The 21,127-nt window shown below is 46.0% G+C and overlaps 1 protein-coding gene across 1 annotated transcript in view; it reads right to left on the bottom strand.

The window, feature by feature from the left end:
• CCDC180 (coiled-coil domain containing 180) overlaps positions 1-21,127 on the bottom strand; it is a 295,490-nt gene that overhangs the window by 127,677 nt on the left and 146,686 nt on the right. The window lies entirely within an intron of this gene.

Raw genomic sequence — 21,127 nt, forward strand, 5'->3', positions numbered from 1 at the left:
TATGTCTGGTATTTTCTCAATTTGTTTCCCAAACAGAAAGCTGAAATACTGGACTGTCTGGTTCAAAACCGGACACCTGGCGACCCTATCTGAAAGCTTCACATTTGGGGGGGAGTGGAGAGCAGAAGCAGATTTTCTTTCCCATTCTCTGTGTCTGCATAAAACTTTTATTTGACAGATGAATAAATAACCACAGTGTTTACCTTAGGACTTTACAAACTCTTTAGGGCTGCCAGGTGTCCTGTATTAAGGTGACCAGAATTTGAAAACGTTTCAGGAGGACACTTGAGTTGACAAAAAAAAAACCAACTTGTATATGTATATAAATAATTATATAAATAAATGATCATGATATTAGTCGTCTTATAAGACAAACAGAAACAATCATATAACATTAAAAACATCAGTATTTGTCACTCTTTTAAGAAATTTAAAATCTCGATCCATGTTTTATCAATATTGTGTTCAGTCCATTGTCTTTTATTATATTGTTAATTCTTCGTACTTCGTCAAACAATAAATTGTCATTTATTGTGATGCTAAATTTTTCTTGAACGAATAAAACTGTTTCAAGCATTTTATTCCATTGAATTTTTTCATTCAGCAGAATCCAATCATACACATACACTGATTCCTCATTCTTAGTCCAATTTTCTAGCTATTCAAGAGCATTTTTATAAAAGCTCGTCGCCTACCTTATAAATTCTTTCTTCATTTCCAGATTGCTCTCTTGTAATTTGTTTAAATTAGTAATTACAACCAATTGTAGTTGGAAGTTGGATTCAAGACGTGATTAAAGTTGCTCCTTTAATTGTTTAATATGCAATCCCACTTCTGTAGAAGTTATATGCTCTTTTACAATACTTTTTATAACTGACTGGAACAAAGTTGCTTGCTTGTGAACAAAATACAGAGTTACTTCAGCAGATTAATTCTTAAAAAAGTTTTTCGAGATCAGTGGACATTTTTCCAAATTTAGAAAATATTATTTTAGAGGCTCGAACAATTGCAGCACTCGTTCAATGGCTGGCATTAAAGCTAACCATCTTGTTTTTGAATATCCCAACAGTTTTTTATATTCAACTGAGGCTTCTTCGCAGAAAGTCTTTAATTATGTAACTTGTTTAAAACGTAAATAAATTTGAGGTATCACAACTTCAACATCGATGGACATTAAGCTTGATGCTGTATTGATGACATTAGATACAATATGGGCATTGCAACCGATTCCAATAATAGTTTTCCCAAGTAAATGCATGATTTTCTTATGAACATTTTTATCGCCTTTGCGATTTACACTGCCAAAATTTGTATTTGTGTTATCGGCACACATCGCACTAACTTTATCATTCAAATTATAATTATCCACTAATTTTTGGATATGATTGAATATTATTTCAGATGTCTCATCATCAATTGCTTCCAAATTCAAAACTTGGATTTGAATTCCATTTTCAAAACTGAAGTAACGAAATAACACCGGATACAACTTTGTATCTTTGTGGTTTGAAGCATCTGAAAGAAGCGTAACAAATTTAGCTTTATCTAAATCTTTCTTCAAATTCTCTTGTGCGTAAGTTTGAAAAACGTTGCGAATAATAGCCTCTCCTTTAGTTCTGGCACAATGGAATTTTTTATTATAAAGTACTCTATTCAGTTTTGATGTACAGTCCATGTTCCGAAAACTTTGATAGTGTATCACAGTGTGGTACGCAGTCAGGCCTTCGGCAGCTGCTAAATTCTTTTCATCTTCTCCAATAAATGTACTTGTCACATTACTGAATTGGAGGGAAGCAGCCAGATCGCTGCTGCACCCCTAGGTGGGGGTGTTGGCCCCAGAAATTGGTATAAAAGGGAGCCGTGTGGGGTATTGAATGGGAGCTTATTGTTTGTTGATCTTATGTACGCTATTTATGTGAATATATAATGTCTGTGTGTGTAGGTAGGAATCTGTAATCTGTGTGGAAGCTGAATATTTCTCTGAATGTGGTTAAGCATTGCTATGGACAGGCTGTGTAGCGAAGCCCTGTGGGACAATGGCTCTCAATAGGCTATGGACACACCCAAAGAATGGGGTTTGTCACCTGAGGGCAGCCAGCAGGAAACACAGAGATTGGCCTCTGACCAGGTGACTTGCTGCATACAAGAAGAGGCAAGGAAGGAGGTATAAAGAGGCCATGCGGTCGATGCCATTTTATTCTCAGCTCAGCACTTCATCCCAGAGGCAGCATTGCAGGGATTGAAGAGCCCGGAAGACCTGTGAACCCATCCTGATCTTAGGATGTGCAATAAGAACATTTAAACCAGCAGCTGCAACATCTCTGCTAGAGCCTGCATTGAGAACTGGGAGATTCGGTGCATGTAACGTACTGTACTTTAATAACCTTACTCTCAGGCTTTTCTTTCTTGTAATAATAAACCTTTAGATATAGATTCCAAAGGATTGGCCCAGCGTGATTTGTGGGTAAGGTCCAGAGGGTAAATTGACCAGGGATCTGTGGCTGGTTTCTTGGAACCGGACAGAACTTGTTCGGGGTAGGTGGGATTGGGTGCTAGGACCCCCCCACCTGTGTATGAGGCCCGGGGCCATCTGGGGCACAGATATTGCTGGGGTGTCGGAGGGGTTTTGATCATGAGGCTTCAGGCAGGCTGCTGAAGTGCTCTGTGGGACTGGTTTGTGGCCTGTGTGGAGAGGTCACCAGTCGGGGGCTGTAAGGAGCCCCGGATTCGAGCAATTCACCCTGAGCGGACGCCCTCAGCTGTGCCCAGACACGGCCCGGTCTGTCACAGTACTTCCTAAGAAGTCTGTAACTTTCTGGGATATTGATGCCGATGTTAAAGAATTTTGATGTTTGTTTGATGAAACATGCTTCGTTCTGCTGGATCGGCCACCTACTGCCACACTGAATTCCACCAAACAGACAGTACACTTCACTAATGAATCATTTCTTGTTTCATCCACAATTCTGATGAAAGGAAATTCCTTTTTTAAATTCTCGTTGAAATGGCATTTTCTTTTCTCCAACATTTTTAGGGTTAATTGTGTCAACTAAAAAATCACATTGACATTAAATTAAAATGGCTCAAAATAAACAATAACATTTCATAAATATACTCTAAGTGTACTTTTACTTTATATTAAGCCTTTTAACAGGGGTTCAGTTGCAGTATAATGATACTTTAAAAAACAGTGGGATATATTTTTAAGGCAAAGTAGGACAAGAAGGACATTTTTTATCCAAAGAAGGACAAAAGGAAGACATAATTATTGGGGAGCAGGGGCGGATGATAATTTTGCGGAGCCCAGGGCTGTGCTGCGGGGCCCGGGGAGGCACAATTTTGCACATGCGCCTTGGCAGCAGCCGACCGGAAGTAGCATTTCACGCATGTGTCTCGGCAGCAGCCAACTGGAAGTAGCGTGCGTGCACGGGACCTATTGAAGCGCGGGGCCTGGGGCAGCCGCCCCGTTTGCCCTGTCCTATATCCGCCGCTGTTGGGGAGGACAAGCCCCTCAAAAGGAGGACTGTCCTCAAAGGAGGACGTCTGTTCACCTTATCTGTATTGACCTAGACAGTCCAGTATTTCGCCTCCTGTCCGGTAAAAAAATTCACAAAATACCAGACACACCTAAAATGTCCGGTATTTTCTGATTTTTTTTACCCTGTCAGGAGGCAAAAATACCGGACACCTGGAAATCCTACACACACTCAGCAGCCGGGCCCAGGCCCGCTTACTCGGTTCTGCAGGGGAGTTGTCTTCTGGCTCGGAGCAGGAAAACAAGATGGCCACTTTCAAAAAACCTCAAAGGCCTTTCTTAAAGGGGCCATGCTGGTGGTTTTTTGTTTTTTTTTTTTGCTTAATGACTATTGGGTCCTTTTGCTCAACAACTTTTTTCTCAACATAATTTTTTCCCCTATGTTTTTTTTTTAGGAGCGGGGGGGTATTTTTGGTTAAACCATCTGGCAACCCTACAAACAATGATTCCTTCACAATCTTTGTGAGAAAACTAGTGAACAACAGGAGGTCAATATTGTCTAGCAGTATTACCAACATTTCCACTGCTTACTGGACTCTTAGAAAGACAGACAATGGATGTTACCAGACCAGATAGTGATGGACTAGAGAGGTTCAATCTGTATTCCCATTCCACTAATGGGAAAACTGAGGCACAGTGAAAAATGTCAGAATAGGGATTAGCATTCAGAACTGTTTGAGTGTGTGTGTGTGTGTGTGTGTGTGTATCCCCATCCGTAAAAAAGGGGAGAATGGGAAGGAGAGAGGCAGAAAACAGAACAGTGAAGGAATGGGTGGAAAAAGGAAGGAGAAGGAAGTGGGGCTGGGAGAGGACAGAAGACTGACATTTTGGTTTCCATTCACTAGGAATTAATTAAAGGTTTCTAAAAAGTTAGAACAAATCTTTTCATATTTGTCTGCGGTCCTTCTTCAAAATATGATATGCTTTTTAGCTTCTAGGTCCCCAAATCTCTATCCCTACAAGCAATTTGATTTTCCATCTAAGCAATAAGATATTTGGCAATAGTCACTCAGGCCTTCTGACAGGAATTCCAGGCCTTGGGACAGCACAGTTAATGGGCCCCTCTCTCCCTCCCTTGGATGGAGCCACAAGCCTCCCTCTCTCCACCCAGAGAAACCCCAAGTACCATCCCTTGACCAGAAGATCCCCTGGGTGGTTGCAGCCCATCCCCCACTTGCTCCAAGGACCCCTGGGCTAGCTGCAGTCCTGACCCTCATCTGCCCAGAGAAACCTTACACCAGCTGCAGCCGTGCCTCCTCTCCCTTTCCCAGACCCAAGCCACGGTATTTCCTAGGATCATAGAACTGGAAGGGAACTCTAGAAGTCATCAAGTCCAGTCCCCTGCATTCATGGCGGGACCAAGCACCATCTAGACCAGGAGTGGGCGAAATATAGCAGTGGGCCACATCCAGCCCACCAAACACTTGGCTCCATCCCACTACAGCCCAGCAGGACCCTCAGGCAACCTCTCTGCCTGCCATGGCGCCGCACATTGCTGAAATGGTCAGATGCTAGGGCCAGCTTGTGTGTCTCTGAGTAGTCAGAGCCACTTGGGGGGGGAGAGGAGTCTTTGCACTCTGCTCCTGCCCCCCGCTGGAAACTGGTCAATGGGAGCTGCAAGGGCAGTGCTTGTGGGTGCACACAGCATGCAGAGACCCACTGCACCCCCCTCAAGGAGCACACTAAGTAGACACACACATGCTGGTCCCAGTCACTAGCCACTTTACACAGAGTATGGGGATGCAGCTGTCAGGGAAACAGCATGAGAGTCCTGCTGGGTCATCAGAGCCTGCAGCTGGCACCCTGCCTGTGACAGGGTGCTCCGGCCCCGCACTCCGGAGAGCTGGGACAAACTCTCCAGAGATTAGGGGGAGTGTGTGGAGACCGGGCAGGCTGCCATGCGTCCGGTGTTTGCCGACTCGGCCGTGCTGGGAGGTCACGCGCGGCCACAGGCGACTCCCTATGTCACCGTAGGCGCGGCCAGGATGCAGGCGGATGACAGCAGCAGCCAGCTCTGCGGGATGATTAAAAAGCAGGAGGCAGACGCCAAGGGAGGGGAAGCGAGGTGGAATGGGACGGGGGTGAGTAGGGGACCTCCCCCTCGCTGTAGAAGGGGGGAAACAGGGGTCGCAGAGGCAGAGTAGGAAGCGGCCCAGGGCGAGGCAGTGGAACCCGAGAGCAGGTGGTTTTAGGGGCAACTACCCCGTCTGCTGTGCAGGGAGACGCCTTCCCTATCTTAGGGCCCTGTGCCGGGGCTTGGAGAGAGGGTGGGCCCGAGCCCCCCTTCTCCTCCACTGAGTGGAAATTGTAGTGCAGCCAGGGTGATAACCTTGAAGAGCAAGGTCTCCAGCTGGAGGACTGGAGGACTTCCGTCGCGTATGATTTGTGTTGGGGAATACGAGGATGGGGAAAGACGCAGAAACACCCAATAGTGTCCACACAGGGAGGAACCCGTGAGACGAGTCAATTACTTTACACCCTCCTTTCCAGACCTCAATTCCCTGCCCCACGTCACAACCCACTCCTGTACTCAAACTCCCTCACTGACCCTCTCATTCTCCTCCAGGTCAGAATTCCCACCCAAATGCTGTCCCAGATGCTACACCTTCTCCACTGATATCTTAGGAAAGTGCAGCCCCTGACCTCTTACCAAATTCTCGGCTCATCCTGCCATTGAAAATTATTCCCTACTCCAGGTTAGACTATTCCCAACAGGTGTTTGTCTAACCTGCTCTGAAAAAATCCTCAATGATGGATATTCCATAATTTCCCTATAATTTTTTTTTAAATTCAGGAAAAAGATTTTATTGTTTTAGGATTATTTTGGGGATAACTTCTTGGTACAAGTGCTGAACGAACCGACCTGAGGCCATGCACAGCTTGACATCTTGCTCACAAACAGGGAGAAACTAGTAGGGGAAGTAGAGGTAGGTGACAACCTGGGAAGCAGTGATCAGGAGAGGGTAGATTTCAGGATCCTGGCCAAAGGAAGAAAGGAGAGTTGCAAAATACACACCCTAGACTTCAGAAAAGGAGACTTTTCCAGGAGAGCTGGCAGTATTTTAAAGGCACAGGAAGAAAACATCTCGATGCACAGCAAGAAAAACAAATATGGTAGGTGACCAGATTGGCTTACTGGAGAAATCATTGGTGAGCATAAACACAACAAGGAAGTTTTCAAGAAGTGGAAACTTGGACAGATGACTGGGAAGGAGTATAAAGCTATTGCTCGAGAATACAGGGGAATTATCTGGGAGGCGAAAGCGCAATTGGAATTGCAGCAAGTAAGGGATGCGAAGGGTAACAAGAAAGATTTCTACAGGCATGTTAGCAATAAGGGTGTGTCTACCCTACATGGCTCCGTGGACGGAGGCATGTAGATTAGGCAGGACGGCAAAGAGAAATGAAGCTGTGAATTAAATAATCACTGCTTCCTTAAAATAAAATTGCTGCCACGCTGTGCCGATCAGCTGATTGTCGGCAGAACGCGGCAGTCTAGACGGGGATCTACCGACCACAGAACCCTTCGTCGGCAGATCCATTATGCCTCATTTCATATTTCACGAGGCATAAACGATCTGCCGACGAAGGGTTCTGGGATCGGCAGATCCCCATCTAGACTGCCGTGTTCTGCCGACAATCAGCTGATTGGCACAGCGCGGCGGCCATTTTGATTTAAAGGAAGCGGTGATTATTTCAATCCCAGCTTCATTTCCCTTTTTTGGGTAAACTAATCTACATGGCTCCATCGATGGAGCCATGTAGTTTAGATGTACTCTAAGAGGATGATCAGAGGAAGGGTGGGACCCTTACTGGAGGAGGGAGGTAACCTAGTGACAGATGATGTGGAAAAAGCTGAAATACTCAATGCTTTCTTTGCCTCTGTCTTCATAGACTAATGCACTAGGCCACACAGTATGGGAAGGAGATGGACAGCCCTTGGTGGGGAAAGAACCGTTTAGGAACTATTTAGAAAAGCAAACCATACAGAAATCCTTGGGTCCAGATTTAATGCATCCGAGGGTACTGAGGGAGTTGGCAAATGTCATTGCAGAGTCCTTGGCCATTATATTTGAAAACTCGTAGAGATCAGGAGAGATCCCAGATAATTGGAAAAAGGCAAATGTAGTCGCCATCTTTAAAAAGGGGAAGCAGGACAATCCAGGGAACTGCAGACCAGTCAGCCTTACCTCAGTCCCCGAAAAAATCATGGAAGGGATCCTCAAGGAATCCATTTTGAAGCACTTGGAAGAGGGGAAAGTGATCAGGAATAGTCAACATGGATTCATAAAGGACAAGTCGTGCCTGCCCAATCTGACTAGCTTCTATGATGAGGTAACGGGCTCTGTGGATATGGAAAAGTCAGTGGATGTGATATACTTTGACTTTAGCAAAGCTTTTGATATGTTCTTGCCAGTTAGTTAAGGAAGCATGGATTGGATAAATGTACTGTAAGATGGACAGAAAGCTGGCTAGATTGTTGGGCCCAACGAGTAGTGATCAACGGCTCAATGTAAGGTTGACGGTCAGTTTCTAGCGGAGTACCCCAAGGATCGGTTCTAGGGCTGGGTTTGTTCAATATCTTTATTAATGACCTGGATGAGGGGATGGCTTGCACCCTCAGCAAGTTTGCAGATGACACTAAGCTAGGGGAAGAGGTAGATACACTGGAGGGCAGAGATAGGGTCTAGAGTGACCTAGACAGATTAGAGGATTGGGCCAAAAGAAATCTGATGACGTTCAACAAGGACAAGTTTAGAGTCCTGCATTTGGGACAGAAGAACCTCAAGGATTATTAGAGACTGGGGACCGAATTGCTAAGTAGCAGTTCAGCAGAAAAGGACCCGGGGATTACAGCAGATGAGAAGCTGGATATTAGTCAACAGTGTGCCCTTGTAGCCAAGAGGGCTAATGGCATATTAGGTTGCATTAGGAGGAGCATTGCCAGCAGATCTAGAGAAGTGATTATTCCCTTTTATTTGGCCACATCTGGAGTATTGTGTCCAGTTCTGGGCCCCCACTATGGAAGGATGTGGACGCGTTGAAGAGGGTCCAGCAGACGTTGACCAAAGTGATTAGGGGACCGGATCACATGACCTATGAGGAGAGACTGAGGGATTTGGGTTTGTTTAGTCTACAGAAGAGAATAGTGAAGGGGGATTTGATAGCAGCCTTCAACTTCCTGAAGGAAGGTTCCAAAGAGGATGGAGAAAGGCTGTTCTCAATAGTGACGGGATGGCAGAACAAGGAGCAATGGTCTCAAGTTACAGTGGGAGAGGGTTAGGTTGGATGTTAGGAAAAACTATTTCCCTAGGAGGGTGGTGAAGCACTGGGGATGGGTTACCTAGAGAGGTGGTGGAGTTTCCATCCCTAGAGGTTTTAAGTCTCGGCTTGACAAAGCCCTGGCTGGTTTAATTTAGTTGGGATTGGTCCTGCCTTGGGCAGGGGGCTGGACTTGATGACCTCCTGAGGTCTCTTCCAGCTGTATGATTCTATGTCATGTGAGAAAAAGTTATGGAGCTTTACCAATTGTCTGTATATTCCAGGGGTGACCAACCCTTGGCTCACAGGCTTTATGCAGTGCTTTGATTAAAAAATGGCAGCTCCTGATTGTACCACTCAGGCCGGCCGCTCTGAGCCACGTTCCAGCACATACTCGCAGCCTGCCATTCTGCTCACAGTGTCCCCCCTGCGCATGGCTTCCCAGCCAGCGTGTGCTCATGGACCACCTCTCTGCTCCCAGCCCCGCCGTCCCATGCGCATGGCGTCCCAGCCAATGTGTGTTCAAGTCCAGCCACTCAGTGTACGCACCCCAGCACCAGACATGCGTGGCGGTAGGAGTGGCGGCGGCTTAGGTTAGAGTGGGGGGGGAGGTTTGGATTGGAGTGGGGGGAGTGCCTGGCTCTGGGCTAAGGGAGGGGACAGGAGGATTGGGTTAGGGGGTGAGGGAGTAGGGGTCAGCTCCAGCTGCTCAGGAAGCGCGCAGCTGTCGTGGGGAGTGAGGAGCAGGGTGTGTGCTTCCTGAGCAGTGGGAGCTGGCGCAGTCCTGGGACTCCTCCTCCCCCCCACAGGCAGGCAGCGGGGGAAGGAAGTTGCTGGCGTGTCACAAACTTAGCTGTTCAGGAAACGCGCCGGCTGTTTCGGGGAGGGGGGGAATCGGCGCACGTGTTTACTGAGACCCCACACCTTGCGTGCAGCTGTAGGATCCCCACGTACTGGCCCCAGTTGTCCCTGTCCCCTCCCCCGGCTAGATCCCCTCATGAGTCCCTGCCCAAGCACCCTGTCCCCTGCTCCCACCAGCACAGTTGGAGCTTGGGGGGTTTTGAAGGAGTAATTTTTTTAGCATCTCACTTGTGTGGCCCCAATTAACTTTTGTGAGGGTCAGTGAACCCTGACTCAAAACAGGTTCCCCGCCCCTCTCATAATTAAAGACAACACTGAAACATGTTGTGCTTGACATAATATTTTATTTAAAAATGAAACCTGGCCAACAAGCCCCCAAATGGGGTCAAGCCTGTATCTGGCCGCAAAATCATAACACTCCCGCACACACACCCAGATCCCAAACCTGAGCCTATCATAGACTGGAACCCCCTGCTCTGAGCCCCTCACACACTCCAACCCAAACTCCTCCACCCTCACATTCACAAGCCTGCACCTTGCTCAGCTCCCCAACCCTCCATCTGACCCCAACACTTTCCAGCCTGGAGCCCCCTCCTTGAGCCAGAATCCCCTTCTCTACTTTCTCCTGCACCTAAATTCCCTCCCAGAGTTGCACCTCTGAACCCCTTCCCACACCCAAATTCCTCATTTCCACCCCAGAGCCCGCACCTCCTGTTTCAATCCAGTGAGAATGGCTCTTGTCTGAAAATTCCTGTAATTTTATTTTTATCACTATATTTTGTGCACTATATATATCTCCATAACTTAAATGAATTGCATGCATCTCTTTTCCTGGGGTACATGGTTTTAAAGGGTGCCCTTGGTGCGGCTTTTTTTTTTTTTGTTCAACAACTTTCCCCGCGGAGAACCAGCACCTAAATAGATAGATATATAAAAATAAATATGTAATACGTGGCTTTTTGTGCTCTATCGACCGCTATTTTGGATCTTCATCTCTAATGGATTGGCCACCCTGGTATATTCTCATCAACCAAGGAAATCTGCAATATCAGTTAGGTTAGTTTGAACTAAGATGGTGGTGGGCAATCTGTGGCCCATCAGGTTAATCTGATTCTAGGCCACGACATATTTTGCTAGCACTGACTTTGTGCAACACCCCTATAGCATTCAGTGGCTGCCCTTCTCTGTTCCAGGCCAATGGGAGCTGTGATGTGTGGTGCCTGCAAATGATTGAGGGGGAAATCTCGCTCCCCTGGGGTACAGAGCCCCCAGAAGGGTCCGAGGCCGGAGGTCAAATCAGTGAGGCAGGAGAGAAACCTAGAAGAGAAAACTTTATGATGCATGCATGCAGGCTGTCACTTCCAAGAGTGAAGCAGCAGCCCTGACAGACAGATTCAGGGAATCTTTATACAGTAAGTTCAGACAGCTCAGTTGTGGATTGTTTTTCTTTAACATATCAAAGTCTCAGCAGAAGCACTCTGAGACTTCTGTTCACCCCAGGAGTGCTAGAAGTAAGTTTTTACAGTACACAAAGCCACATGAGAACTTGAGTGGAGGAGTCTACAAGGCAAACTGTGACAAAGATAAGGGTTTACATGACAAATTGTGACAGACTAGGAGTATCCATGAAGTTGAGATAGGCATTGTAAGGGTCTTGATTAGAGTTAATTTGATTTCTCTCTGTTACAGGGAGAGAGGCCTGGAAAACTTTTTAACCCTTACAGCAGTTTTCTTTTAGAGAGTTTTGATTTCCGCACAGTCCCCCCTTTGACACAATTGGAGTTATTTGATTTTCCCCACATGATCAACATCAGCAAAATGTCTCGCTGACAGCAATCAGATAACTTTGGGCCACATGTGGCCTGCATGTTGCCCACCACTGCACTAAGACGAGTCAGAGAAGAATTTCATTTATTTCTGATTGCAGCATGGTTCTTTGGTACAGCAAGAAACCTTCTTTTCCTAAGGATCTTTGGCCTACCTAGATTGTCATCCCACAGATATTCTGGGGAAAGTATTTTAGTTGGTTTGTGGTAAACAAAATACTTGTTTAAGTGACTCTCTTCTTGCCATATTGCCTCAATTCCATTGTCTTTGTCCACCATGATGGCTTCATGGCATTTCTTGGTCAGCTTGTAAATCTCATTTACTGTTCCTCCAAAAAATGCTGCCATATAGTAGAAGTCACCCTCATCGTGGGGCACATAAGCTTGAGAAACAGGTCGACGTTCATAGGTGAAAGACTGACGCTCTGAAGCGTAGAATACTGGGTGTAGTGTGCCAAACAAGTTGCTCAGGATTTCTACTCCAACGTGGTCATTAAACCTCATGTCTACATCAACACACACAAGGTAGTCGACCTCATTAATGAACTGATTCTGAGAGAAGTGGTTGAGCATTTCCATGCGTCGCATAGATATTTCTTGCCACCTCGGGTAGTTTTGGACTTGCAGAACTACTACGTTCCTTCCTTCTTTGAGCTCAACTTTAGGAACTTCTTGTGGTCTGTCTGTGAAAATGTAGTAGTTCACCTTATATCCAACCATAAAGTACGTCTCTGCACTTTCTAAAAATTTCTGAAGGAACACGACATACCTACCAAAAAAAAGAAGAAGAAATTACTAGAAATAAAAGGCATGGTGGGAGAAGACTGGAAGAATGGGCAGAGCTGGACAGAATCATGAAGATGAGGATGAAAATTCTGAACTTAGTGTGGAAAAAGATAAGAGATAGTGAAAGGACCGACAGGGCTGGTTTCGTGGCTGGACTCACTAGAAGGATCTAGAATTTAGCTGCTATTATTTAGGGAGGGAAAGATGAACCAATTAAAAGCATTTGCTGATGATCAAAGCTGTGTAAATGTCAGTAGTTTTCTCCTATGTAAAAATACAATGAATATAAGATTTCTATTAAGAAGTAACAAATCACTGTGACGCCACCTAACAGGCTTTGTTGCAAGCAGGAACGGATAATGCTCATGCACATCAAAAATAACGTTTATATTTTAATCAGAAACAATGCTTCAAAAATATGAGTTTTGAGTTTCCTGGTTAGGATTACTTCCTTCCAAATCCTGGTGATTATCAACCTTCATGTCGTGAGCTACATTCAGCTCATCAGGACATTTTATATGACTCTGATGGAGTCTGTGCTACAGGAGCGAGTGAGGTTTTAGATACTGTGCTGATTACATGAGTGCTCGGCCCATGAATACATATGGAAGTGCGGAGAAATGCACAGACACCATGGCGCTCTATCCTTCCCCACAGCCAGGAAGGGAGTCTACCTGGGAAAAGTGAAGACTGAAATGTACCCTGTCTGTATCTGAACCAGGTGTTACAAGAGCTCCTTGCCATGTAGCCAGTAATGAGCCAAGACCTCTGGCTGTGATTTGACATCAGTGGCTGGAAAACAGCCAGGGCACTAGGACCACTAGCACTCAGGAGCCTTATCTGCTGTTATATTGGAGAGAGCCAGCAAAGGAACCTCTAAAACATCCATCAAAACCCATCAAGGGCCAGGTGAGGCACCACTAACTTCCAGAATTCAACTCACACCCAATAGGAGAGAGGGAGCTTTACAGTTACACTGCAAATATCCAAGCTCCCTTCATTTGACTATGAGAGAGATGAACATTAGAGTTGTACACTGTAGCTCTTAAAAATTAACATCAACCTCATTCGTTGCCCCTTTTGAACTAGTAGTAGTGAATGAGAAATATCTGCCTGGTCTTTGTTCTTGTTTGGTTCATCTTTATACAGTAAACAGATATACAGCAGAGTGAAGACTGGAATTGTTCATTCACGGTCATTTCCAATTCATTTACTAGCCACATGCAGTTTGGACGCCAGAAGACCTTTCTGCAACATATTTAGCCTTACTTAAAAATGCTTAGCTTTGAATCAGAAATCAGTTTCTTCAAGTAAGCCCATTTCTCATTATAAAAAAACGTAAAGGTGCACCAGGAAACATTTAGCAACCCTCCCTATAAAACAAAGGGTACAAATATGCTACTTATACCCAAGATATTATTGGGAAGAGATTCTAATTAAAAGATAAAACCCCAAGCAATGTAACACCCCTATATATGATGCTGGCACAATCGTTTATAACTACCCCAGAATCAATATCAAAGTCCTGATTGCATGAAATCAAGTCTATTGAATGTAGTGCCCCCTCTCCACCCGGTTACCTTCTTTAATGCCAATCTGCTTACGGGTTTTGATGGACAGGTCTGGATTCTTCTGGATCCCGCCACCCACTCAGCAGGGTGTATCTTCTTTATTTTTTCCTGTGAATTTATTTGGCGGTGCCTCCACCCACCTCACTCCTTCCTGGCAGGGTCACCAGGGCAGCTTGGGAGGAAAATTCTAACTACAAGATAATCTCCACTTACTTGCCAGATAGCTGGAGACTTCCAAGAAATAACACAAACACATACAATATATTCAACACAATAATTATATTAAACAGGAGACAAATATAACTTAACAGGGTAAAACACTATTTTTAAGTTCCCTGGTGCCCACGGTGCTAATACCTGTGACTTTCCCCAGTCATGTGACTTGATGTAGCAAATATAAGATGAGTGTCCTGTTGGTACACGTACTTTGTTGGGGCCCTTGATGACCTATGACTACAAAATTCTTCACTTCAGTGGTTTAGCAGGATGGCTGACTAGGTTCAGTACAGCCCAAAGGACTAACAAGGGGGATAAGGTGGTAAATCCCTGCACAGGTTTAATATGCAGCAGGTTATAAAATCCCGAAACCCTTACTCCCTGGCTTGAGGACACAGTTCAGTAAGTAGGGGGGGGGTCCCCAAAACAAATTCCCTGACTGACTAACTAAAAGATGGTGCACTCACAAACTCCATGAATGATCCTCAGGTTCAGAGATGACTCTGGACTCCTCAGTCACTGCAGAGGGCTGATCTCTGCTAGCAGGGATCCTGTCCAGGCTGGAATCAGGCTGCTTCGGTCCCAGGATTTCCTCTCACCACAAAGGGGTGCAGGGCTCAAGGTGCAGATTACACAACTGTACTAAAATCCAAACTGTAGTCTCCTAGCCCAGACACACAGCAGGAAGCAGCCCTGAACTAGCAGACAGAGCAGAGCTGACCATGTGGTGACTGGTCTCACAGAGGGAGCTGGAGGGCTAATTCAGCCTGGCTGAGGAAGTTTCCTAGCAAACTCTACAAACTGGGAATCAGGAGTGGCGAAGAAAGAGCCCAGCTAAGGGATTTTGCTTTCAGGTCCCTAGAGGCCAATTCTCTGGAGCAACCCTGCATGCAGGCCTGGGGCTTACCAGCTCCCCAAGCAGCCAGTCCTGCCCTTGCCTTGGCTGGCTCCAGACTTACTCAAAAAAATGGCTTCTCCCCTCTCCTGAACTCCCTGGCTACGTCTACACTGCAGGCTTCTTGCACAAGAACTGTTTTGTGCCAGAGTTCTTGTGCAAAAGGTCTTCTACAAGAGTGCATCCACACTGCCATGTGCTTTTGTGGAAAAGATGTGCTCATGTTGCCTGTCTACACTGCCTTCTTGTGGAAGAGTTTTTGCACAAGAAGGCTTATTCCTCGTGGAGAGAGGAATAATGCTTCCTGAAGAAGTCCTGTTTGCCAACGCTGTACTGTAAATTTACTTGCGCAAGGACGCACATGCAGGCTGTGTCTACATTGGCATCCTTTCCCGGAAAAGGGATGCTAATGAGACAAATCGGAATTGCAAATGCCGCGGGGGATTGAAAATCAGGAATAAGGGATCTTCCGGAAAAGGCTTTATTTTCCGAAAGAGCCCGTCTAGACTGGCGCTTTTCTCCGGCAAAGCCCCGAGCCAGAAAAAAGCGGCAGCCATATTCATGCAAATGCCGCGGGGGATATTTAAATCCCCCGCGGCATTTGCAATTCCGAAGTGTCTCATTAGCATCCCTTTTCCGGAAAAGGGTGCCAATGTAGACACAGCCTGATAGTTGAGTAGTGCGAGTCACTACCCTCAATAGAGTTGTCATAGGATCACGGTTGTCCGGTCTGGCTGGCGGGGCGTCTGCCTTAACTCGCCAGCCCGCAGGCTCCCTTTGCCCGCCCTGGGCTGCTTCCTCTCCCCACCTGGGTTTGACCTCGTGGAATAAGGTGTAACAGTTAACTCGAACTAAAGACTTAGTTCGAGTTAACGTTTAACTGCCGCGTGTAGCCGAGGGCAGTTAGTTTGGACTAAGGGGATTTAAAAATGGCGCCCGGACGGGAGGATGCAAATGAAGCCCGGGATATTTAAATCCCGCGCTTCATTTGCAACTTCGAATGCCTGCATTAGCTTCACTAGTTCGTAGTGTAGACATACGCTAAGAGCTTAGAAAAAGCTGAGGGAGTGGCGGAAGTTGGCCGGCAATAGAGCTTGTTAAATGCTGGCTGAACCTGAGCTCCATGCCTGGGGCCTTACCAAATTCACAGCCATGAAAAATATGCCTCGGACCATGAAATTTGGTCTCGTTCCAGGAAATCTGATCTTTTGTGATCTTTTACCCTATCCTATACAGATGTCAGTGGGGAGATGGGTGTTTCTCAAATTGGAGGCCCTAGCCCAAAAAGTGGTTGCAAGTGGGTTGGCAGGTTATTTTAGGGGTGTGACAGGTTCAGCCACAAAGATACCTTTGAGACTGCCACTTGGGGTACGTTGAGACTACATCCCTCTGTCGGCAGAGGGATGTAAATGAGGCACTTTGAAAGTGCAAATGAAGCAGGGATTTAAATATCCCATGCTTCATTTGCATAATCACATCATGGCGCTTTTTTGAATAAGCGCCATTTCAAAACTAAAACCGCAGTCTAGATGCGGTTCTTTGAAAAACAGCAGGCTTTTTCAAAAGATCCTGTACGCCTCATTTTTTGATGATGGGGGTTTGGAGGTGCTAGCCCAAAAAGTAGTTGCAAGTGGGTTGGCAGGTTATTTTAGGGGTGTGATAGGTTCAGCCACAGAGATACCTTTGAGACTGCCACTTAGGGTACTTCGAGACTACATCCCTCTGTCGGCAGAGGGATGTAAGTGAGGCACTTTGAAAGTGCAAATGAAGCGGGGATTTAAGTATCATTAAATGTCATTTAAATATTTAAATAGCATTTAAATATAATTAAATATCATTTTTTGAGGAGTACAGGATCTTTTGAAAAAGACTGCCATTTTGGAAAAAAAAACGCGTCTAGACCGCGGTTCTAGTTACAAAATGGCGCTTATTCGAAAGAGTGCCATGATGCAATTATGCAAATGAAGCATGGGATATTTAAATCCCTGCTTCATTTGCACTTTCGAAGTGCCTCATTTACATCCCTGTGCCGGCAGAGGGATGTAGTCTAGACACAGTGTTAATGTGCTGAAATACCACTGCACCCACCTACCTGCTTTCTGGTGCGCCTCTCCACCATGTCCTGCTGATCCAGACCCTCTGGTCTTCTCTAGAAGTGGCACAGAGTTGAGGACCCAGCCCACAGCAGAGTAAAACAAACACTCAGCTCAGCTCTGGGAAGGCTCAGTCAAATGGGCTAGACATGGCATTCTGGTGCACATCCCCAGTGCGATCAGAATCCCAGCTAAATACACTTTACTCTGTATTGGGTTTTACACAGAGCAAGCTCATAAAATGCTCTCCCCCTTTATCAATTAAAGAGAGCTATGCATAGTTGTTTCCCACCCAAGTAACAATTATTTACACACGATTGATTAATATAAAAAAGTGATTTTCTCAAGTATAAAAGTAGGAGTTAAGCAATTGCGAGTAATACCAGACAGATCAAAATAAGTTACTGTACGAAGTGAAGTAAAACAAAACACACCTGCTAAACCCAGAAGAGCCAACAGACTTGCTGGGTCCCTATGAAAGTGGGGAGGGAGCAGGGCCCTGGGTGGAAGGGGCAGAGCAAGGGTAGCCAGCCCTTAACACTGCAGTTGTCCCCTTTGCCCTCTCTGTTGGTGGGCCTGGCTAAGCCTAATAAACTAAGAAATGTGTTACATACAATACTTTACCCTAATTGTAGTTCTAGTCGTCCTTTTCCACAGGCTGGATGGCCTCCCAGACTAGGTTTGATGCTTTCCCTTATTTAGTCTTAGATGTTTCTAGCAATCATCTTGGGTGGAAAGCAGGAGTGTCCTTGTGTCTGGGAGCAGCCCCTGTTGTATGGTTTGCCACCTTTGGGAAGACTATACCAAGAGGGATAAGGGATCTTTCGGAAAGATCCGTGCCAAAAAAAAGCGGCAGCCATGTTTATGCTAATGAAGCGGGGGAGATTTAAATCCCCACTTCATTAGCAATTGCAATACGTCTAATTTACAAAAAAGGGATGCAATCTAGACGTAGCCATTCAGTGTAAATGTTCCCATCTTTCTGCACCCAGTACCCTCACCCTCTATCAGATTAAGTTCTCCCTCCACTCCTCTCTCTCCTGTTCCCTCTTCTTGGATATAAATTTAGCGGATGAGGGGGTGGCAGAATGCAGGAACATGACAGAGACACTGCCTGGGGCATGCACTGTTTACAAAAGAGCATGTGGTGAGTTCTGTGCAATTGAAAGGTGTTGGAGCATTCTGGTCTCTCTGCAGGACAGAGAGGCAGCATGAAGCAGTGTCAGCTGGTGGGCTGAGCCTTGTGTGTTCTCTTGACCTGCCACACTGGCTTGCTGGTGTCACTTGACCTCTGTCTCAGCTATCCCTTCTGTGGCAAGGACTAATTGCACAAAGGAAACTACAGACCAGTAGCTTAACTTCTGTGCCAAAAAAGATAATGAAGCAAATAATATAGGAATTCATCTGCAAAGATCTGGAAGATAATAAGCTGATAGGTAGAAGCCAGCATGGATTTGTAAAGAACAACTCATGTCAAACCAATCCGATAGCTTTCTTTGATAGGATAACAGGTCTTGTGGATAAATGGGAAGCAGTGGACTTCGTATACCTAGACCAGTGGTCTCCAACCTTTTAACACCCAAGATCACTTTTTAAATGTCAGGGCAAGCCAAGATCTACCCCACTCCTTCCCCAAAGCTCCACCTCTTCCTTGAGGCCCAGCCCTCTCCATTCCCCTCATCTCCATCACTTGCTGTCCCCAGCCCTTACTCACTCTCACTGGGTTGAGGAAGGAGGTGCGGGCTCTGGGGTGGGAATGAGGGATTTGGGTGTGGGAAGGGGTGAGAGGTTCAAGCTCTGGGAGGGAATTTGGGTGCAGGAGGTGGTGGAGAAGGGGATTCTGGCTCAGAGAGGGGGCTCCAGGCTGGGGAGTGTTGGCATCTGGTGGAGGGTTGGGTGCTGAGCAAGGTGCAGGCTTGTGGATGTGGGGGTGCAGGTATTTGGGATGGGGTGTATGAGGAACTTAGGGCAGTGTGTGGATGTTTTAGGAGTGTTGTGGCAGAAGACTTGGGGATGTGGAGGTGCAGGAGTTTGGGGATGTGAGGGGCTCAGGACAGGTGCTTAGGTGTATGATTGGCTCAGGGTTGGAGTCTGTGGGGGTGCAGGAGTGTTATGATGCTGCAGCCAGATGGGGGCTTCGACATAATTGGGGCTAGTTGGCCAGGCTTCATTTTTAAATAAAACATTATGTCCAACACAACATGTTTCAGAATTATCTTTATTTGCGGGAGGCAAAGGGAACCTGTTTTGGGTCAGGGGTCACTGGCCCAGAGAAAAATCAGTCGGGACCACACAAGTGAGATGCAAGAAAGAACCCCTCCAAAACCCCCTAAACCTCACTGATGTGGCCCCAACAGAGACATCTCACTCCCCTGGCACTCTAGCCCCATGTGGAAGGAGGGTAGGTAAGACTGAGGATCAAGGCCTCAGGCCAGACTTTTCTGGGGTTCAAGGGTTAATGGAATTTGTGGGCCCTTCTACATTCTGAGGAGGGGCCAAAAATGAGGGACCCAGTGTGCTGGACAAGGTGCAGAATCTGGGTGGAAAATAGAATATAGGAGCAAGCGGGGGTAAGTGTCTGGCCAGGAGGGAGGGGGCAGGTGCGGAGTACTGGTGGGTGTCTTACAGCAAAACTCCTGCTAGGAAGGGTGAGATGAGCAAGGGATACACCATCACTACACACACAAACACAGACAAAACAGGTTCCCACGCCTCTTAGTGATTATCCTTCACCTTTCGTAACTAACATACAGTTCTGTGAATAAGCCACACTCACTTTTTGATCGCAAACACTGTCAGTCCTACAGTGATATTCCTTTGTCGGAACTGCTCATTCAGGATCTCGATGTTGTAGGACCCATCCCAAACTATTGGGGCAAACCATGGAGTCATCATAAGGACGTCATTTCTCCTGTGGAAGAGGAAGTTTTCTTTAGAATCACACTGTAGAAGTAAGAAACACAGAGACAGTTGCCTTCCCTACATTTAGAAAGACACTACCAGATCCATGTGTCAAAGTTCAGAAATAACTAATAGGTGTATAGAAATACACAAGTCCATGAACTCACATGGCATTGTGCAATAAGGCTATTTAATGTTACAAATTACTGGAATCTTTCTGGATTAACCCTTTAAGATTTAGTAATAATGTAAGAAACTATCAGCTAACTAATGGTGCACTGCACTGGCATCTATCCGTCACGCATAAGGTTTGTAAGCAAATAAAACATCCTGGGTTGTACTTTGTTTAAAGATCCAAGTGTTTCTGAGATTTTGTATGAATACATGAACACAGAGATAATCCAGGGAATTACAGACCAGTCATCTTAACTTCTGTACCCAGAAAGATAATGGATGAAATAATTAAGCAATCAATTTGCAAACATCTAGAACAGTGGTTCCCAATCTTTTCCGTATCATGCCCCCTTTTTGATTTATGAGAAACCCTCACACTGCCCCCCCCAAGCCGAGCAAAACTTGTTGTGCATTAAAAAAAAAAAGAAACTGACGAGGGCAGAAAAAAAATAGCAGCAAAACTTGGGTGGGGGGAGGATTGATGGGGGGCTGGGTCACTCACGCCCCCCTGGAATTTCTTCATGTCCCCCCAGGGGGGCATACCCCCCAGTTTGGGAACCCATGATCTAGAAGATAACAAGGTGATAAGTAACAGTCAGCATAGATTTGTCAAGAACAAATAGTGTCAAACCTAACTGATAGCTTTCTTTGACAGGGTAACAGGTCTTGTGGATTGGGGGGTGGAGGGAGGAGGGGAACAGTAGATATGGTTTATCTTGTCTTTAGTAAAGGCTTTTGATACTGTCTCACATGACCTTCTCATTAATCAATTAGGGAAATACAAGCTAGATCAGTGGTCTCCAACCTTTTAAAGCACAAGATCACTTTTTTAATTTAAGTGTAAGCCAAGGTCTACTTCAAACTCAAATACCCTTGCGCCACCTCCTTTGTGCCCTTTGGAAGGCCCTACTCCCTGCTCACTCCATCCTGCCTCCCTTCCCCATCCTCCCTCACTTTCATCAGGTAGGAGCAGTGGGTTGGGGTGCAGGCTCTGGTCTTGGATTACA

This window comes from Pelodiscus sinensis, chromosome 23, assembly GCF_052426305.1.
Source record: "Pelodiscus sinensis isolate ZL-2025 chromosome 23, ASM5242630v1, whole genome shotgun sequence".
Taxonomy (NCBI): Eukaryota; Metazoa; Chordata; order Testudines; family Trionychidae; genus Pelodiscus; species Pelodiscus sinensis.